General features: G+C 36.4%; 1 long non-coding RNA gene across 1 annotated transcript; it reads right to left on the reverse strand.

Annotated features, from left to right (window-relative positions):
* Positions 1 to 19,725: 19,725 nt before the first annotated feature.
* LOC114940492 (uncharacterized) lies at positions 19,726 to 20,350 on the reverse strand. The gene is made up of 3 exons (XR_003821464.2): positions 20,216 to 20,350; positions 19,983 to 20,141; positions 19,726 to 19,884 (listed from the first exon to the last, which is right to left on the reverse strand). It is a non-coding gene; the product is annotated as an uncharacterized LOC114940492 (long non-coding RNA).
* Between the last annotated feature and the right edge of the window lie 182 nt (positions 20,351 to 20,532).

Here is a 20,532-nt window from a genome sequence, read left to right on the forward strand (position 1 = left end):
CTTATCAGAATTTAATTTTTTTATACGAGATTCAGAAAACTTTGAAAATATAGTCTCTCTACTATATTATTTTAATGTATATTTTGGCAAGAGATATACGTGGTGTATTAATTACATGAAATTTATGTGGAGACATATAACATACAAAATTTTTCAAGAGCAAAAAATATATATTATGTTATATGAAAATATAGAATTTTTATTTTTATTGATTTATTAATATGTATGTTTTTTTTATTAATATTATAGAATTTTTTTAGTGTTATCCAAGTTTAATTTTAATATTTTACTCGTCCATGGCGAGTTCGTAAAATTACACGATCAAAGTGTCAGCTGCATCAGGACCGAAAGCTGCAATGTAAAAGATAACGGGCTTCGCGTGAATCAAAATTACGAGAGCATATTCGTCCTTTGACTGACGTTAATTCTATTTCCCGAGAAAATTGAAGCGAAGCGATAAAATCGCTCGCTATATATTTTAGGTCTTTCTTTCGTTCGAGATCTTTGCTAATAGAAAATGCAGATTTTCATCTTGGGATTGAATTTAATAGGAACTTGTTTAATATATTAGATATTTCAAAGGTTTCTCTCTCTCTCTCTCTCTCTCTATTTCTGTGATTTATTTATTTTATATAATATGCAACATCTTCCATTACAACTCTATAAAATTCCAATATTGCTATGACTAATGGAATCAGTTAGCGATGCTTTTTACAATATTAAATAACTCGTGCAAATGTTTGATAACAAATATATATAACATTCAAACAATCTATAAAGAAAAAGTTTTATCCTTCTATTGTTACATATTTGGACATTTAAAGTTATTTATAAATTGATAAAATAATTTATACAATTGTATATAATAAATTATCAAAAATAATAAAAAATATAAAGAGAAGACTTGCAAGTCCAATTGTAAGATTTCTCACAAATATGTCCCAATATTACTTTTTGCATCCGTCCATCGACTCTTTGCGAATTTCTGTGAGTTGCTCCTCGAATCATTCTTAGTAGGCACTTTGGACCTACCGAAAGAAGCAGCACTAACGTTGAGCGCCATTAGCCGCGTTTCTAAGACGGGGGTTGTGCAACCGTGGTCCTCCTCTTACCTAATGGTCGCTAATATATCATACTTTTTTCAGCTGTCACCTGTACGACATCCATTTTACGACAGCGTGGTTCGCGTCACTACCGCACGGTAGACTGGCATTTCATCTATCCACCGTCACTTTGCCGCCACGCAGTTACAGCTTCTTACAAGCGCTATCGTATACCTATTCCCGTCCCTCCATTCCTCTCATCTTCATTCCCATCTCGTTTGTTTTTGTCAAGCGTGAAGGATTCTCAACTTTGCAAACGATGCAATTATATTGCCGGAATATCTCTTTTTGTTTCGGGATTATTATCAGCAAATTAATTTCGCAAGAGTACCGATGTAATTTGCTACGAGGACATTTTTATATACGACAGAGCCGGAGGTGCTTATATACAAAAAAGAGTTACTTCCGTAAAATAATAAAAAATTAATAAAGTTTCAAGGGATAAACTTAGTTTAAAAAAAATGTGTTCAATATTTTAGAATTATAAACTTTATACGTGTAATACACGTTTTAAGTTTAACAGAGATTCTTTTTTTTTTTTAAAGTCGTATAATTCAACTTAGCATATATTATACATTGTATACAACACTTTAGCAATGTGCGATTTTCAATTAAATTTGGGCGGACGCATTAATAAGTAAATGTCTAAACAAATTTTTTAATTGTTTGAAGCAACGTTTTGAGGTAGAAAGAGCTGCTTCGTCTCTCATATATCTATTAATATATAACCGCAAGTAAATGTGCATTTGCACATTCGCATCTGCACAAGGAAGAATTTGTAAATATATGAAAGATTATGTGTATGTGTGTATGTGTACATACGCACTCGTATATGTATGTATATATTGTGGGATTTAGCAACCACATATAAGTGCAACGCAGCATCCTCGAGGGAGGCGCACTCAAGGATCGGAATGCTTTGCCACCCCCTTCGTGACCTCCCTCCATCTTCGCCCCAGTAACAATATCTGCCCAGAAAATCCAAACATTCTTTCGGGTTTATCAACTTTGTGTTTAATTCACGCAGCGGGGACGATCGTAAAATCTAAGAGTTTGCGAAAGCGTAAAAGCAGAAGTAGAATAAATTTCACTTTGTAAAGAATGAAATGCGACCAAAGAAATGCTTTTATGAGACAACGTGTAGTTAAAGTTAATGTTTATAATTTATATTTGATTCATATCATATAGGGCGTACATAAAGTACTTTGTTTCGAAAAAATAAAATAAGATAAAGTAAATGTAATATTTTTTGATGATCCCACTTATTATTTTATATAACAAATACATTTAATAATAAGAATATTTTCAAGTCAGCTCTCCAATTTTTAAAACCACCATATTCATCTCATATTCATTTAACATTCTAATAATCGTAGATGTAAATTTTTCACGTTACAGTACGAGTTAGTTTCGCTGACGATATTAAGATTTGAAAATACGGGTATACGGGTTTGTTGAAAACAAATTTAATGTATCTTGGGTTGAATGGAAAGCGCCAATTTGGTTCAACAATGACCGGCAATCCCGCAATATACTCGAGAGTCTGTCCAGCCCTTTCGCTATTATCGGTTTAAAGTCAAACGAATTTCGCGAACTTGGCAATCCGGGCTCTCTCTTTCTCTCTCTTGTCAGAGTCGACTCGGTACAAACCTTTGTACGGCCGCTTTATCTGCGCCAACCAAACGGCCGTCTAGTCCGCAACTTACCGATTCCGACATTCTAATCTCGCCAGGATACCAGCGGCTAACATACTTTCCCGACCCGATAAAGACCGCATCCTCCGTCGAGATAAAGAGCCTCCGCCATCCGTCAGTTCGCGTTTCTCCGACGTCCCGGTGACGTCCGGGCTGAAAAACGTTTCACGCCCCGGATGTAAATCCCCGAGCAGATTTCAACGCGAGTTAGACTACCGTTCGCGGCAAACTTCACTCATGTCGGGACCCTTCGAACGTGGGATTCGCCCTTCATCGATCTTCAGCAGGCTTTATGAGCTTACACAGCGCAGCGAGGACGGGTGCGGGCCTGAAGTGGAGCGAAGTATACTTTTAAAAGCTCGCTGGAATACGAGAGGGTGGTAGGATGATTCGCTTACAGCACTTGGCATACTTTCAACGTTGTCCCGACAAACTTTGTCGAAGTTGCGAGCGTTTTCTTTCCGCGAGCAAAATGCACTTGATTATCAGTGCATGCTATAGTTACGAAAGTAAGAAGAGACCGGAAGAGTAGCGGATTTTACGGAGCTCCATATGAATAGAGATTGAGCGTAATTTCCTCGGTACGCGCAATTACTCGAATTTTATGCTTGATTCTCCGTGAATAGTACGCGACCCCAAGCGAATATTCTTATTTTACTTGCAGTCGAGGAATGGGGGATACTTTAAAATCCGCGCTAGATGAATCTTTATGTTTGACGATAAATTTTATATACAGATATAACGTATAATATCGGTGTAAAAATTCATTATCACAATCATAATAAATGTTTAATTACATTAAGCATCTGCTGCCACATCGTTTTTTTTTTTTTTTAATAACATTTTTATGCGAGCATGCAAATTCATAAAGATATTTTCTCATTATTCCCGTGCTTTTCTTTAGCCGCGCTCTTATATCGGAACTGCGAGAGAGTGAGTCAATAATTTAGCAAGTATCGATCAAGTGTCTAACTAAGTATACATGTAGACGAACGCGCACGCTTCTCTCGTTGTAAAGGCGCGGATAACGCGTTCTTAATTTGAATCACGTCGACCCTATTGGCAAGAAGTTAACGAGCAGTTTTCGTAATAATACGTGAGTCAGCGTTCTTAAAGACGTCGCGAAACGGGAGGGTACTACTAGTCATAGGCGACAACGGCCTCTCGAAAGCGGAGAGTCGCGTGTTTGTGACATGGTCGTTGTACGTGTACTGGGACGGGATTAATTGAGTACTCGGGGAGGCGGAGGAATGAACACGCGCACGGTTCATCGATTCTCGTCGGCTCTACGAGCTTATACGCGCGGGGCACGGTGGGTTAGATGAATGGACGGATAAAATGGATTTACACGAAACGGCGGAACATTTTTCAGGAGCTCATAAGAGCGAGCGGGAATCTCAAAGGTAGTGATAGGAAGGGTACCACGCGTGGAAGAGAAGGGCGAGATATCGACCGCGGCAAGTGACAGCCTCTCGAAAGTGGAAACCCTCGGCGCGCTCTTCCAACGACAAATGTGTGCTACCAGGATCAATTGAATGCTTCGGAGAACGCGGTCCTCCGAGGGCATAACGGGAAATCGATATTACCTCCCCAAAGCGCGTCCCTTCGACGGCTTCGAGCGACCGTCGCAATTCCGTATCCGCAAGACTCTCGTACAAGCATCTCATCTTTCCTTTCTCTCGTTCCGCGGTGATTGAACGCGCGTTTTCTTCGTCGTCAACAATTGTTGCAGAATCAAAGAATCGAGAAATGATTCCAATTTAGCTATCGCAAATTTATCGCGGCCCAATTGTGAAACAAAACACCTCGCGATATACCATTCCCCCGTGTACTTATATTTCTCAAACTTTACGAGGAGTGAAAGAGACATCTCTCTTGGCGCGTTACCAAGAAAAATATTTCCGGAAGAAGCGTATATGTGCAGCTTTTACGGCGCAGAATATGGATGAATACTTTTTCACTGAAGTAAAGCCGTTCCTCTTCGACGGTGCAGTTAGAAATCGCGCGTCGCGATTTATGCAAGCGAAATGATTGCTCGCGGAAAATTATGTACAATTCCTTTTGTGTTTTCCTGGATGGAAATCGCGATTGAATAAATACGAGAGCTCGCTTGATGTATTTTATTCCAGGAAAATTCTTGCACGGATTCAAGCGACGTTCGATGCTTCTTCTATTTTTAGGCTCTCCGATAGGACCAATCGTGTCTTTCCTTGAAACACGTGTAGTCATTCCAGCCGATGTGACGCATTGCCGGGAAAAGGGCTATCATGAGGCCCGACTATTACAGAACAATCCACCGTATGGTATCGATTCGGCTTTGTGTGTTTTTTTTTCCCGTGAGAGGCACACTTCGCTCTTCCATATCACAGATCAGCAAGAAGTAAAAAAAACAAACACATTCTGATGCTCTCTCATAAACCGAGGGGTTGATTGTGCATTTCTATTTTCTGCCGTGATATTTTTGCAATGTATGTTTCCTTCCATAAAGCAATTATTATTGTTATAAGTTATAACTATGCTTAATCCAAATTTTATGTAAGACGAAGACACACAAATACACGTGCACACATACATACACGTACTCTCTTATGATAAAACATTTTACTTCGAAACTCAGCAAAGTATAGGATACGGAAAATACGTTTTGCGCTTTATTCTCCCGTATTCAGTTAGTTTCCATAAACCTGTTTAGCTCTTCCCATCGCTGCTTTGCCCGGAGTCAAATCCCTGGCACCAGGGGTCCAACGGGATTATCGTAATGGTTTGCAGCGACCTTCGATCTCTAGTAGCTTTCCGCACCTGTGATGGTTTGCTCTCGGAATACACTCTGGAGGACTGCCCGAATCTTATCAAACCGAGGATAATGTTAATTTATTAATAGTGGTTCAGAGAGAGCTATATAAATAACCTTCTTTTTTCTTTTTCTTGAAATTGTCTTAGATCTATATATCAATCTATATTTACATATCCTTTCTTCAAATCAAATTATTCATATGTATAAGCTTTATAACCTTTTTCGCGAAACACTCTGTATTGTTATTTTATTTTATCTGTATTGTTATTTTTTCATTCTGTTATTCCATTTAATTTGTTATTTATACCTACAGATATATATATATATATATATATATATATATAAATCAATAACACAAACATACTACAAATACTATGATATACTTGAAAAATAAAATCACGTAACCGCATAAAAATTTAAAAAAAACTTTTTTCTAAGTGATACAATAATTTGGAAGAATTTTTTAGAGATATATCAAATCCTTGTAAATATAAAATAAATCTCTATTTTCTTTAATAAACAATACTGTATTTTTTTACTATTCAGTATATATACTACATGTCATGTACGTTGAAATAAAACATGTACATTAAGTGATAGCTTGAAGCACTTATCGGCGAATCGCCCGAAGAAATCGAGTACCACAGTCATAAATTCGACGGCGCCAAACGCGAGGTAACTATTTATCTAGTTATCCGCCGGATAAGTCACGTATAGTTCCGCCCTCGCCAGCTTCATTATCTTCGCGGGACACGTTTTCCCCTGATGCAACGAGATTGCCGGATGTGCAGGACGGTGGAGCAGAATGTGGTGGATGAGCGAGCGGAGGTCGGCTTCTTCCTCCGGTCGCGGATCGAGGGGACGAAGAAGCTGGATGGATCTAAACTCCGAGACTCCTCTTCCCGTCCCGTCGCTCATCTCGTCCCCGTGGTCCGTTTGGTTTTCTTTCTTCTCCCTGCTTCCTTCCTTTCTTCCTCGTTGCCGTCCGGTGTCTCCGGTTAACATCGCGAGTCACGTCGTGTCAGAAGGGTTTTGCGAGTCGGCGGATGACTGCCGGTGGGTGATATGTCGCTTTCTCGCGTGACGTCAGCCCCATCACGAAAGAAAAAGGGCTGGCTAGCGACGGTTATGGCATGAACGAGGAGGAAGAGAGAGAGAGAGAGATGTGAAGTAGATTCACCGCCGCGAGAAGCCCGCTTAGATGCTGCGCCAGAAGGGCTCAGCGTTACAAATGACCACGACGCTATGCATACCCAAACAGATCAAGGACACAGTGATGTGGAAGACAGAGAGAAAAATATTTATTAAGTACTTGCGCGCATGGATTAAATTTTGTAACGCGAATGTATACGAAACAAGAATGATTCATGATGAAGATCTGTGTGATAAATTTTGATATATCAAATGTAACGTGGTTATTATAAATATATAAGTTAGAAATACCTACAGAATTTAAAAAAAAATAATAAAGCAAAAATGACAATATATGTATTATGTGCTTATAAAAATACTGACATAAGTAAAAATAACATAACTGTTTAGAATACTTCGAACATATTTAGAATGTAAGAAAAGGAATCTTTGATTTTATGAAAAAGAATTCCTATTTTCAAATTCTGTGTAGTTGCATACTTTGACATTCAATCTAAGAATCATGATTTTGTTCTCTCTTTCTCAAATTATTAAAAATCTATTGTTGACTAAATTTGTTCACTTCATTTATAGTATCACTCATTTCTTCGCGATGATCCGGAAACATCCTCGAGTTGTGAATAAATAAAAGCATCTATAATTTTATCCTTAAAAATGCAGCGGTTCGAGAAATTCTCGTCTCTTCAATGGTAATGGCGCGTGCTTTCATTATTCTTAGCACTTTCCCTCATCTCGCCGGCAGAGAAAAGAATGGGGAGATGATGCATGAACATTCCGCGTATATTTACGGCATAAGAATAGTTTCAAATCAATATTTCATTAAAAAAGTTTGAAACGATAACTGTACTATGTATGTATGTCTCACCGTTTTGAATTAATCCTGTCAATGCTGAGTCTTCATGAAAGAAAAAGTGGTCTATCGACTATTCTATATCTTTTAAACATTTAGATACATTTTCAGAATTTTTCAAATTATTTAATCAATTATTTGAATTAAATGTAAAATCTCCAAGTTGCTTAAAAAAAATATTTAATCTACTTTCCATAAAAAGTTATCTAATTTTTTTATTTATTTAGTAAATAAAATTACTTTGAAATAAGAATAAGGGAAAAGCTTATATAATATTTTCCTTTAAAATATTATAAAATGTGTACAACTTGTTTCTTATTTGTTTGCTTCATTAACAAAATAGTGTTTCATAATTTAAGATATATATATTCATATAGAAAAGAAATGCTGATTGAAACAATTTTCAAAATTATATATATGGTTTTTGCGTAAAAAATTCGATATTCCGAGAATGTAAGCATTTAATAGAAGAAGCGTCATCACGGACGCTTTGCTTGCGGGGTTGCGTTTTTTTCTTTCTTTACGCGTGCGATATCGGTATCGAAGAGAGGAAGTGAGATTTTGCGAGGATGGGGACCACTAGATAGAGGCAAAAAGACGAGGTCGTCGAGTAGTCTAAGAGCAGCATCAGGAAAGAGAGACACGGCACGAGGATGGCGGTAACCTTCGTGTCACGAGGAAAATGCGGGTGGTGGAAAGATGGGGCACGATCGCGCGTTTGCATGCAAATGCCGAGCGCCGCGCGGTAAATGTTTCTGCGCGATAAAAGTCTTGTAGCGGCGCGGCAGCTATAGCGCGAATTTACGTGCTTTTTCAAGCGGCCATCATCCCGTGCTCTCGATCTTTCACAGTCGACCCCTCCGTGTCCACCATCAGGATGAAGCTTGGTAAGGCCGCTATAAATGAGCAGATATATGTGAATATATATGTGTGTGTGTGTGTGTGTGTGTGTATTATATATATATATATATATATATATATATAGGTACACGTAAGCGTATGTTAGAAGGGCCTACTCTACGCGAGGCACTCCGGTACGCCCGAATTATTAAGAGCCATGCTAAGCCACACTTACCGCCCTCCATATCCCAACCGCCTTCCGAGAGCTGTCTGTTACATTATCAAGAACGAACGCTGCTCCGAGACGCGCTCGCGAATCTTCGTTGCTCGTACGTTGTCGACCGTCACTCTACGTCATTGTCTCGATAACAATGCACCGCGGATATCCAACCGCAGTCTCGAACGTCTGGTTATGTCGGGTGACTTCGCGGCGCAATTATACGTCGTCGTTGAAACGTTTGAGATATAAACCGCAAGCATCCCCTTAACAGCCCTCGTGAAAACATCGAGAGAGTTGTTGGTTCTCCCGGATCAAAAATAACACGCCAGATGAGAGACGGAAGATATATTTTATCTTCCTCTCTCGCGGATTAAATATATTATTAATTCTCATTCCGAATAATAAGAAAATTTAAATATCAATTAACTACGGTCTCTCGCTCTCTATCGCGAGCGACGATGGCGAACGTTACAAAACAAATCACTGTCCCGCGCACTACCGTGGTTTTAGCCGCTTTTGGTTAATTTCTCTCGCCGCGAAAATCCTAATTAATGAGGGCGAATTACGCTGCGCTGAGTTTGTTCCAGGCGCTTCGACGAACTCCTGGTCTGAAGGGGTCGAAAAGCCGGTCGAGGATGAACGAGGAGGGAAAGCGGCCAGAGCACGGTGATGGGTCGCTGCACCTTCGAAAGAGAAGGGAATAAGGGTGCGGTGCGATGGATGCCAACTAATCGGGTAATTTTTCCGGCATCAGTCGGTGAATATCAACGCCGCCGTTGAGCCCTCCCGCGGCGTTAAGAACGACAAACGATCGCCGATCCATCTGGCTCAATGTAACTCCGTCAGCCTTTCGTTCGTTGTCCTCTCTCTCTCTCTCTCTCTCTCGCTTACCACCGTCAACCCACCCGAATCTACTGCCTATTCGCCGACGGTTCGAACCCACCCTTTTCAGACCATTTAAACGCTTGCCCCACGAAATCACCCCACGAAAGATGTTTTTTAAGTGCCCGACATGCCCGAAGTAAACCGTACCGATATATGTATATGTCTCGATTGCTCGACCTATACTCCCCAACAGTCCCTCGTATTGAGATAATTGCTCCGATTAGAAAAGTGGTGCTTCAACTTGTCAAGAAAAACATGTTGTTGCAATCATAATTCGTCAATATTAAATTGTAGATAAATATCATTTGTCATCTATTAAAGTTTTTTTTTATAAGTAGTCTTCAAAAATTATTAAAATTGTGCCTTATACGAGTCAGAGAATTTTTCTAATCGTTCGAATTTTTATAGTAAAAATATCCATCTCACAAAGCAAAATTTCATGACGTAAAAAATTAATATAAAGCGAATAAAAGAGCGCAAAGTTACTTGAATTTTTCGTACATTTAAAAAGCTCGGTTATATTTTATACGATCTTGTGTGTGCAGTTGCTAATTAATTAAGAGCTTTTTATTATGATCAGGCTACGCGTTAATGAACAAAGGAACGCGGCGGGATGTTGTAAAAGGCAATTTGTCGGGGAATTCTTCTCACACTGCAAATGTACGTTAACATTTTATGAGACCGCGGATGGAAGCAAGAGCACCTGAGCACCAGTAAAAATCGTGTCGCTAGAGAGAAGAATAACCGACTATAGCGTGCGGTTAACCGGAAGCGGAAAAGGTCAAATCGCGTCGCTGGCCAAGCTCGTCTAGTCGGGGGTAGGCCGCGATAATTGGAACAAAGAGAGTTGGCTCCGAGAGTCAGGAGGAATCCTCGTCCTCGGGACACTCTTCTCTCTTTCATTCCCTCACTTCCTCTCCGGTAGCGATAAAGTTTAACTTTTTCGAACTCTGTTAGCGGTGTACTTCTTCCGGTGTACGGAGAAAAATTCCCTTTATCTATTTCGCCATTTTTTTATCCCCTTTCCGTCTATTCATCTTGCTCAGCATGTTGCAACGTTTTGTACTGCACTTGCACAACTCCGTTTGACGAGTTACATGAAGTTTATTTTTAATTACGAAACAAGAAATTGTGTAACATCTTTACATGTTTGTAAAATTATCTTTTTCTAAAAAAAGGCATGTACCTACTTTATTCTCAAATAATATTTTTTGATTGGCATCGACTAATTAAATTGTATATTTGCTGATTAAATTTTAAAATTATAATATGTTATAAAAACTAAAATAATAAAATATTGTGTATAATATGTTACGATACTTTCAACTCGATTAATATTTTTTTAATAATTATCAACTGATATCTATCAAAAAATATTAATTGAGTTTAAACTGTTGTAACATATTATTCACAATATATTACTATTTTAATTTTTATATACAGAAATCAGCATTATTTATGACAAGCACCATATATTTTTTTATAGCGAGTCACTAAATTAATTAAACAGTTTATTTTAATTATATGTAATCTTTTCTCTTTCAATAAATATTCTCTCATTATAACTGATGTTAATATTGTTTAAATCTAAAAAAAGCGATTTAATATTAAATTGTACGTAGATATAATGCATAGATTTTATTACGTGTAGATAAATTTCAATTTAACAAATAAATTACAATTGGTTTCTGATTATTTCTTTAAGAAAATTTAATTACAATACAGAAAATTTGATTACAAATATATTTTGAATTAACTAATTAATGAATTAACAACATAAGCGCGTGCAATTATTCGGTATTATTTTGTATTAAAAAGAATGTAATTAAAAAAATAATATAAAGTTTGTTTTAAACTCGATACATTTTTTTTACTGAAATCAGCTGATACCTGTATTAATATCAGTAATAATACGGGAACATTTAATGAGAGAGAAAAGATATATCTTTAATTAAAACTAACTGTTTAATTTTGTGATTCGATTTCAAAAAATGTGGTGTTTGTCACTAAATAATTGCCAAAATCATTGCTTTTATAAATTGCAGAGAAAATGAGAGTTTAATTTTAGCTCTCAGTTTTCAATAAATGATCAAAAGAAGTATCGTTTTTCAAATTATCTATCTTAATCAGTTTAAAATCAATCTTTTTGATGTATAAAAATTAATTCAAATATATCAATTTGTTTTATACTCTATAGTTCATAAAATCGTGAATATAACGTGCAATATTAAGTAAATACATTTATATTATGATGGAATAAATTGACAAAAATTTTTAGGTATGCTATTGATAAACAATTGATATTCATTAAATGCAAATTTTGAAGAAATATATCGTAGCATTTTTGATCATTAATTGCAATGATCATAAATATACTTAAGATTTAATGTCATTAGAGAAAGATTGCGATCTTTCAATTTTAATTTTAGTTATCTAGAACGTGTTCAGTTCCCTTCTCCGAGCACGGCGAGTGATTCATCGTACGGTCCAGTCACTCGATCATTAAGCTGATCCTTCCTTCGCGATGCGTTGATAACTGACAGTCATGCTACATGAATATCATTCAAGTGTGCTCGTTGTCCGCGTTACTAACTACATGTCAATCAGTGCGTTTCGAAACATAAATATACATTGCGTGTCTGAGAGATGCTTGATTAATACGGTCTGCGTTTATTAATGACGAACAAAGCAGTAGCGAGAAGTATGCCGAAAATTTCGCTCGCACAAGAGAAATATCAACGAATGTATGCAGGGTCAGGGGTCGCCTACAAAGGCAAAAGTGGAAAGCATGGTCCTGCAGGATTTACCGTGAAAAGTATACAAAAACAAACTGAAAATTTCTGCAGAAGTCCTTTATGCAAAACTCTGTGTAACGCTGTGTAACATGGAAAGCGCGCGTTTCATTCCGTCGAAACCGCATCCTCATTACGGACGAATTCTCGTTTAATGTTCCGTAAGAAGCGGCGATTCCGTTTGAAAGAATGTCTAAGATGCGCGAGAAATCCTAATCTGCGCGAGTATGCCTTCCCATAAAACACAGTCCGCAGAGGAATCATCAAAAACTATTCGCGGCCGCTTGCGTTTTACAGCCTTTTGCATAAAATATGAAGTCGCCGCGTGTAAAATATTATCGCGCACGTCCCTCCCCGAATAATATATTACAGTCGATATCAGCGTATCAATATTCACGCGGGTGCATATGATCCTCCCGTCCGATGTGTTTTCGATCGGTGCGGTTCCTCTCCTGATTCCCGCGGAGTACCATTATCCGGTGGCTTCCCATTGCACTCCCGGCATAGTTCGATCACTGTTCGCGGAATATCCATTTTGCAACCAAATGAAATTAGTCTTTCATTTCTTGTATTTTTTTCCTGATTTAACTCTCTTTCTCTTTCTTTTTGTTGTATAAATGACGAGGCTGCAGACGTGCATAAACGTCAAAAGTCCGATAGTTGAATGTGGCTCGAAATGGATAGATCGACATGATCAGTGTTGTTCCAGCATAAACGGCGAACGTGAGGTTACGCGATCTAGTGCAGGGATGTTGACGAAAGGGACGGAAAATAAGGCGGAAGCAATAGCGCTCCATGTGGCTGGAAACTCGTTTCGTCCATTAAAGCGCGCTTTCTTGCCGGCTTGTTTTTCGCCTTCCTCGACGCGGCTCGGTGCCGCTCGTGGCATTGAGATATACACGAGGAAAACACGCGGCGCGCGGTATAGGTACGTCTTGGCGCGATGTCGAGCCCGGAATACTCGCAACGACTCATCCTCCACAATTCACCCCCGACAAGAGCCTAAGTGAAATTTCGTGCCGCCGGGCGCGCGCTCTCCCTAGCTCTCTCTTCTTCTTCTGCAACCCCCAAGCCTTTCAGTCTATACTCACCGGTCGTCTTTGCGGCGAGTCGAGATAAAAGACCTGACCCCCCGTTTCTTCCTCCCATTGCACGATATCCCGTGAGATATCTTATACTACCGAGAAATTTCCGTATTCTTCCTCTCTCCTTTTCTCGCAAGCGAAAAAAGCTTTCGCACGGGTTCCGGTCGTGTTGGGGTTAAAGTAACGACGATCTTCCGCCACGGCCTAATATAAAGTTAATTCACTTTCGTGGCAGTAGCGCGTATCCTTGTATACGGTTGTAACGGAGCGACGGGATTTGCTTATCCTCCGGGGAATAGCTGTGTTGCGGCGAATACGCTATATCAAAACGCGGCGGAAAATAGCGAGAGAGAAAACATAAGAATAGTTTTGGCGCTTGCGAAGCAAAAACGCCGGACTAGGTCAGCGAGACAGGACGCCGAAATGCCAGAGAGCGTGGAAATAACTGATAAAACATCCGAATATTTCATTTGCCAGCGAACTAATGCGACATCAGAAAAAAGATTCAGAAGAAGTTCCGGCTCTCCTAAATTGGATATGTAAACGGAAGGAATTAGAATATTAAAATCAATCGAACAAAATGCCAAGTACATTTTCTTTCGTTTGATCATTACTGTAAATTGTCATCTTTTAACTTTGCTAATTGGTAAAAACAATTGCGAAGAAGAACAAAAACACAAAATGTTTTGAAAGGACGAACGACAACTTCTTTCACAACACAGCTTCTATATGAAATTAGTCTTCATCATTTAATATCAAATTTATTTGTCAAATTACGTTATTATCTTTACTGTAAAATACTGTAAATCTATTTTTTAAAACTTACAAAAATTAAGAATCTCTAATTAAAGTCTGATATTGATCATGGGATATATGTGATATATACGATATTTTGTTATTCTTATATTTTTGTTGATACTGTCACAAATGTGGATTAATTTTTTTTTTTTTTTTTTTTTTTTCAGAAAACGAATAACCGAGTACAGGATCGCGCATCGATCAAATAGCGACTTCTTTCAAGGGTTGTTTGCTTTACCCTTAAACTTAACCCTCGCTTACAAAGATGAAGGATCGTAGAGTATAGGCGTGGGCGTGTTGTTGGTCGAGAAACCGGGCACGTTTCGTGTGACGAAGGTTTCGGTGGTATATATATAACGCGTGCCACGACTCGAATAAGAGGGATAAAGATTCGACTTCAGAAATATCACTAATATATTACCTCGGTTCCATATTTCAGTATTAAAGCGAGTGGAAAATATACGTTTATGTTTCTTTAAGTATAACATTGTGCAATGTTTGCCTGTTTTTATAATCAAATTATATATATAGAATACATACAGCAGTTACGTGTATGTCGATTTTAGTATCAATTTAATATTTTTAGGAATTAAAATAATATAGATATATTTGTTGTGTTCTCGTTAGCAAAATTAATGACAGCGTTCGTTTACAAAACTAAGAAAACACACTTTTTTGCATAAGTATTTTACATTCAATAAATTGAATTAATTTCATTAATGTAAAATATATATACACATACAACTGTATATGTATATTGTAAAAAATACAAAATCACATTTTAATATAATTAGTTCCAATGAAAATCTTTTTGATATCTACGTAAAACTTATTATTTTGATAATTTATTGATTAATCCGTATCATGTGCATCATCTTTAGGAATGTGTATTATATTCTACCTTAATTTTGTTCAGATCCCCGCTTGTGGGAATATTTACACGTACGTTCGGAAAAGCTCTTATATAGACGATCGCCCCATTCCGGTATCGGCGATGAGAAAAGAGGGTTCCTTAAATCGACGGCTTTGTCAAACTTATAGCGTCCAAATTCGTGGACATAAGGGTCGCCCATGGCGATAGCGGTTTCCTTATGCGTGTCGGCATTCTCCATCGCGCTTTACGCATAGAAATATGTGAGACTTACATAGTCTCACGATTTAAATTCCTATAAAAACATTCTCTTCGATCTCCTTCACGAGATAATTATATGTATATGTGTATACCGATTGCACGATTAAAGTTTATTACACTATTAAAGTATAATAAAATCAACGCAAATATTAATCGGAAATATTCGAGACATTTCAAGCATCGAAGCGTAAATGAAAATTCAGATACAACATTTACATCATTTATATCTGCACGACATAACATTTCAATAAAGAAACCATATATTTAAACTAATCATATATGTAACTTCTTATTATATCTTGAATTTATATAATCGCGATATTTTCTTTTGATCGTAAGAAATATTAAGAATTATTTTCGAAGGCTTAGACGTCATAGTCGTCGCTATACGTTTTGTCGGCATAATCTGTCTAGCGAAAATTTTCAGCACGACGTATTAGAATCATCTGGCGTGGGCGATAGGATTACGAGATTAGGGATTTCTTCTTTGGAAGCCGTTAATAATAATTATCGTCGTAACTTCCGGCATTGACGAAGATGCTCGTACATATCTTCGATACGTTCCGCTCGGCTAATACCGTTTACAATTTCACGAAATGATCTACGCGACATTATCGAAAGAAATCCTAGACGGTAGACCACATAAGTGTCTATATACAGCCTCGTCCCATAAATTCCGGTTTCAAGGATGCGCGAATGCGCAGCGTGGCCAATGACGCCGCGCTGAGGGTCGTTCGAAGAATAATAGTTGACACGAATAGTGGCGCATATGCTGCGAACATTTGCCGTAGCATTATGCAACCGAGATTACGTCATTTTTAGCACGTTTCTTGCGCTCTAGGCACGGATCGTCGGGATTGCTGGCGCGATTTAGAAGAAGAAAAAACATGCACTAAATATTGGCGACGTGGCTGCCTATTGTTATTAATCTTTGTCTGTGATAGAAATATAAAGAAACTTTGTTGCGGAATAATATATAAATCTTGTTAAGCAAAGCAGCTTTTAACAAGGTATTTTATAACTGTGTGAAGATTTATGAAAATCATGACGAGCAGTACGAGCACTTTCGAAGATTTGATCATCATTTCGAAATATCATTTTCATGTATACCTATATATGCTTTATAATTGCAAATATTATGAAATAACAGTTATTTATTATAGGCCGTAAATAATATCTCACAGCGATATTATTATTTAATTATTCAAAATAATATATAAATATAATAGGGATAAAGAATACATTATGCTATCGTAATTAATGTAGCATTGCATAAAGTAATGCAATATTATATGTATATAAAAATTGCTACAGTAGTGGAATATTTATAACAAAATTGTATGGCATTAAGAGCAACAACTTTTTTGCACCAATATTTCGCATGCTCACGATATTTTATATTTAATTATCATATCGCTTTATTTTCCTAACTAAAACTCGGATCAGCAAAGGGTTGAAACTCGACGTTCCATCCTGTTAAATTATTTACGTATGCTCGTAGCATTTCATGCTAGAAATGCAATACGGTTTACAAACATCGATCAGCGTAATATAACGTTCTAAACTGAATAATTGAATTAATATGTTAATGGGACCCGGATGCCCAATCGAGTAATTTTATTGGGATATGCGCAGCATGCAGGAGAAGGAGAGAGAGATAGAGAGAGAGAAAGATTTTGTGTCCAACAAACATCCCTCGTTTCGCGGCAAGAATCGACGTACTACTGTATCCCGTTACAAGAAAGCTTTTCGAGGGTTGGGCTTGAGTCCAACTGCGGCTAGCATGTTTATGGTGCCGGGCGTCTTAACCTACTGAACGGCGAATGTATCCGAGAAACACGCAGCCGAAGTTGAAAGGTTACATGAGGTCAGGTTCCAACGCAGTGCTATACATTCTGCTCGCAATTTAACAGATAATATCTGCAGTACTCCCGCGGACATAGAACAATTTCGAGATAAATGTTGGAGAAAGGATCTTCCTCCCCTTAAAATAATTTAAAATATACATACATATGTATGTACGTATAATTTGATGCATTGTAATTTGCTAATTACGGATTTAAGAAAATAGGAAAAATATTACGTGTAATTTACTTTGATATTTCTATCTATTACTATAAGACTTGCGATTGAAAGATGCATTTAAAATTTTGTAAAAAATACCACTTTTAAAAATATTGTCAATAGAGTATCATTGATCGAGACGCTATCGATCCCAAGCTATTGTTACGATCAAGACTCTTTCAGCTGTACTTCACATAGACCGATTGTGTAGTGCGACAGAAATGTCGAGCACGCAAACAAAGCGATTCGAGTACAATAATCGATTAAAAAAATATTTTTCGAATTGCACGGCCAGCCTCCAACAAGCGATAGCTCGACTGCGATAGCTCGAGCGGAAACAAGGTACGGGTCTGATAAGCGCGGTCAGTCTTCTAATTCCATTCGCCATAAACGTTGCTTACGTCTGGCATTCCCTTGCGCTGTACCAGCGTTTATAGAAAGGCTTTAACGAACGCGCAAAATTCATGAATCATGTACGGCGACACAAGGCGTTCGTCTTTCTCTCTCTCTCTCTCTCTCTCTCTCTCTCTCTCTCTCTCTCTCTCTCTCTCTCTCTCGGTTCTCTCGGTTGACTCACGAGCGATTATTCATTTGCAAATAATTCTGCGCGTTCGTATGCTCCGTGCTTGTGCATTTCTCGTAGTCGATTCGCAGAACGAACCGTTTCTCTCAGTTAAATCTCAATGTTATGCAAATCTTTTTGGCTAGGATCAACCTTAGAGATAGATTTATGAAACTATTCTACACGAAAAATAATAAATTTATATATATTTAAATATAGTATTTTTATAAAATATATACATGTATAAAAGAGCAATATTTATATATATACATATTGCTCTTTTATATATGTATATATTTTATAAAAAAACTATATTTAAAAAATAATACTCTTAATAGAAAAAATGTAAATGTAAAATATGCAATAAATACATAGAATAAAAGTTAAAAGCACCCGTTAACAAGTTTTCTTGATTTTTTTATGAAATTTAATTTAACATTATTGAAACTATGATTTTCTCATTGAATAGTTAATTTAACATTATATAATAATAACTTTAATATATGTTTGTACGTATGTGTGAGATGCATTATCACGGAAAAAAAGAATTAGCTACCGTAGCTAAATTTTAGCTGTTCATATATTACACATGACATTAGTTATCGTGCCTAAATTTGAGCTATGACAGCTAATATTTTTTAGCTATAACATTCTCCGTTAAACTATGGCTAAAAAATATTTGTTACCATAGCTAAAATTTTGGCATAATAACTAAATTTCAGGTTGTAATATATGGACAGCTAAAATTTAGCTATAGTAGCTAATTCTTTTTTTCCGTGATTCAGATTAATAAAACAAGATAAGAAATGATAAATATAAATTATAGTTTTTATAGCAAAGTTATATTTTTCTACCCTCTAAATAGATTTTGCAAAATTTTTCTAGCCAAGTTTTTGTTTCTGATGCATAATACATTAGTTACAAATCTTTGCCGCGCAAAGTTGAAACTAGAATCCTGAATAATTGACCGTGGTTGGGGTATAAAAGTAAGATAGGCACATAAATTAAAGGCAACCTTTACTCTATTACTGTTTGAATGGGAATTCGAAGCGTATTGTCTATATGCGTAATTCAAACGGAACGTAATATCGGTTTGCGAAGATAATGATTATAATGCTGTAATTGAAATAATGTTCGATTCTTGCAATTGTTGCGAAATTATGCAATTAAAGAACAAATTATGGAAGATTTTGCGCACATACTGTTGCAGATTTTTTTTTCACTAAAGAATTGATCGTAAAGAAAAAAATGTGTAAAGTATATTTTTTCAGCGTAGTATTTAATTGTATATATATATATATATATACACACAATAATATTTTTAATTAATCTTATAACTTAATCATTTCCACAACAAAATTATATATTTCAAGAATATATTGTTCCCATCGTAGAAAATCGTAAAAAGAATAAAATTGTTGCTCAAAATATCAAAATTAAATTATTTTATGTAAAATTATGTAAAATATTGAAAATTGTGTATGTATATGTATGATATTTTTTATATGTAAAAATATATGATATATATGTTTGAAAAATGATCGAATATTTAAATGTAAAAAAAAAAATATCCAAAAATTTATGGTACAAATCTCATTTTATTTAATTACTGACTAGAAAAATAAATTATCATCAAAAATTAATGCATTGCCAAATGTATTTTAATATTTTATTTTATTTTATCGTGCTTGAAATGTATAAGCACATATTATATTAACAAATATAATATTTATACATATACATGTTATATCAAATCAATTCTTTCTCTTATTCACCATTAAAAATTTGGGGATTAGGCGGTGCAATCTTCTACAGAATAGTCTGTACAATAAGTTGTCGATATGAGTCCTTAAATAAATCCTTAAATCCTTGGCTCCTTATGTAACGTCGTGGTTATTTTTTTCCGCACAAATCTACAATCAACACCGTAACATTATATTACATTCAAATCATATGTTTCATACATATACATATATGTTATTATTAAATCAATATTATTTGTCTTACTCACCATTAAAAATTCAGGAATTAGGCAGTGCAACTCCTGCAGAATAGTCTATGCAATATGTTGTCGATATGATCCTTTAAATATTTTTTGTTCTAGGCTTCTTGCGCATCGTCGTGTTTATTTTTTTCCGCACAAATCTCTAATCGACATCGCAACGCTATACTATATTATATGCCAATCATAAATTTATACATATATATTGTTGTATTAAATCAATTGTTTCTCTCACTACTCACCATTAAAGATTCAGGAATTAGACGGTGCAATTTTCCACGCCTTACGGAATAATTTGTACAATAAGTTGTTGATCCAAGTAGTCCTTAAATAAACTTTATTTCTGACTTCCTGCGTAGCGTTCGTATTTTTTCCACGAAAATCTATAACCAACATCGCGACGCCATGTTGTATTCAAATCATATATTCATACATGCATGTTACATATATATATCTCTTTGGTAAAAGAAACAATTGATTTAAATTATATTAGTATCAAGATTTAAAGTATATTGTGTATCAAGTGCGGAAAGTTGACAATTGGTCACGAGTGCGGGGG

The sequence above is a fragment of the Nylanderia fulva genome, unplaced genomic scaffold (assembly GCF_048542155.1).
Source record: "Nylanderia fulva isolate GAGA-0341 unplaced genomic scaffold, ASM4854215v1 Scaffold5, whole genome shotgun sequence".
NCBI lineage: Eukaryota > Metazoa > Arthropoda > Insecta > Hymenoptera > Formicidae > Nylanderia > Nylanderia fulva.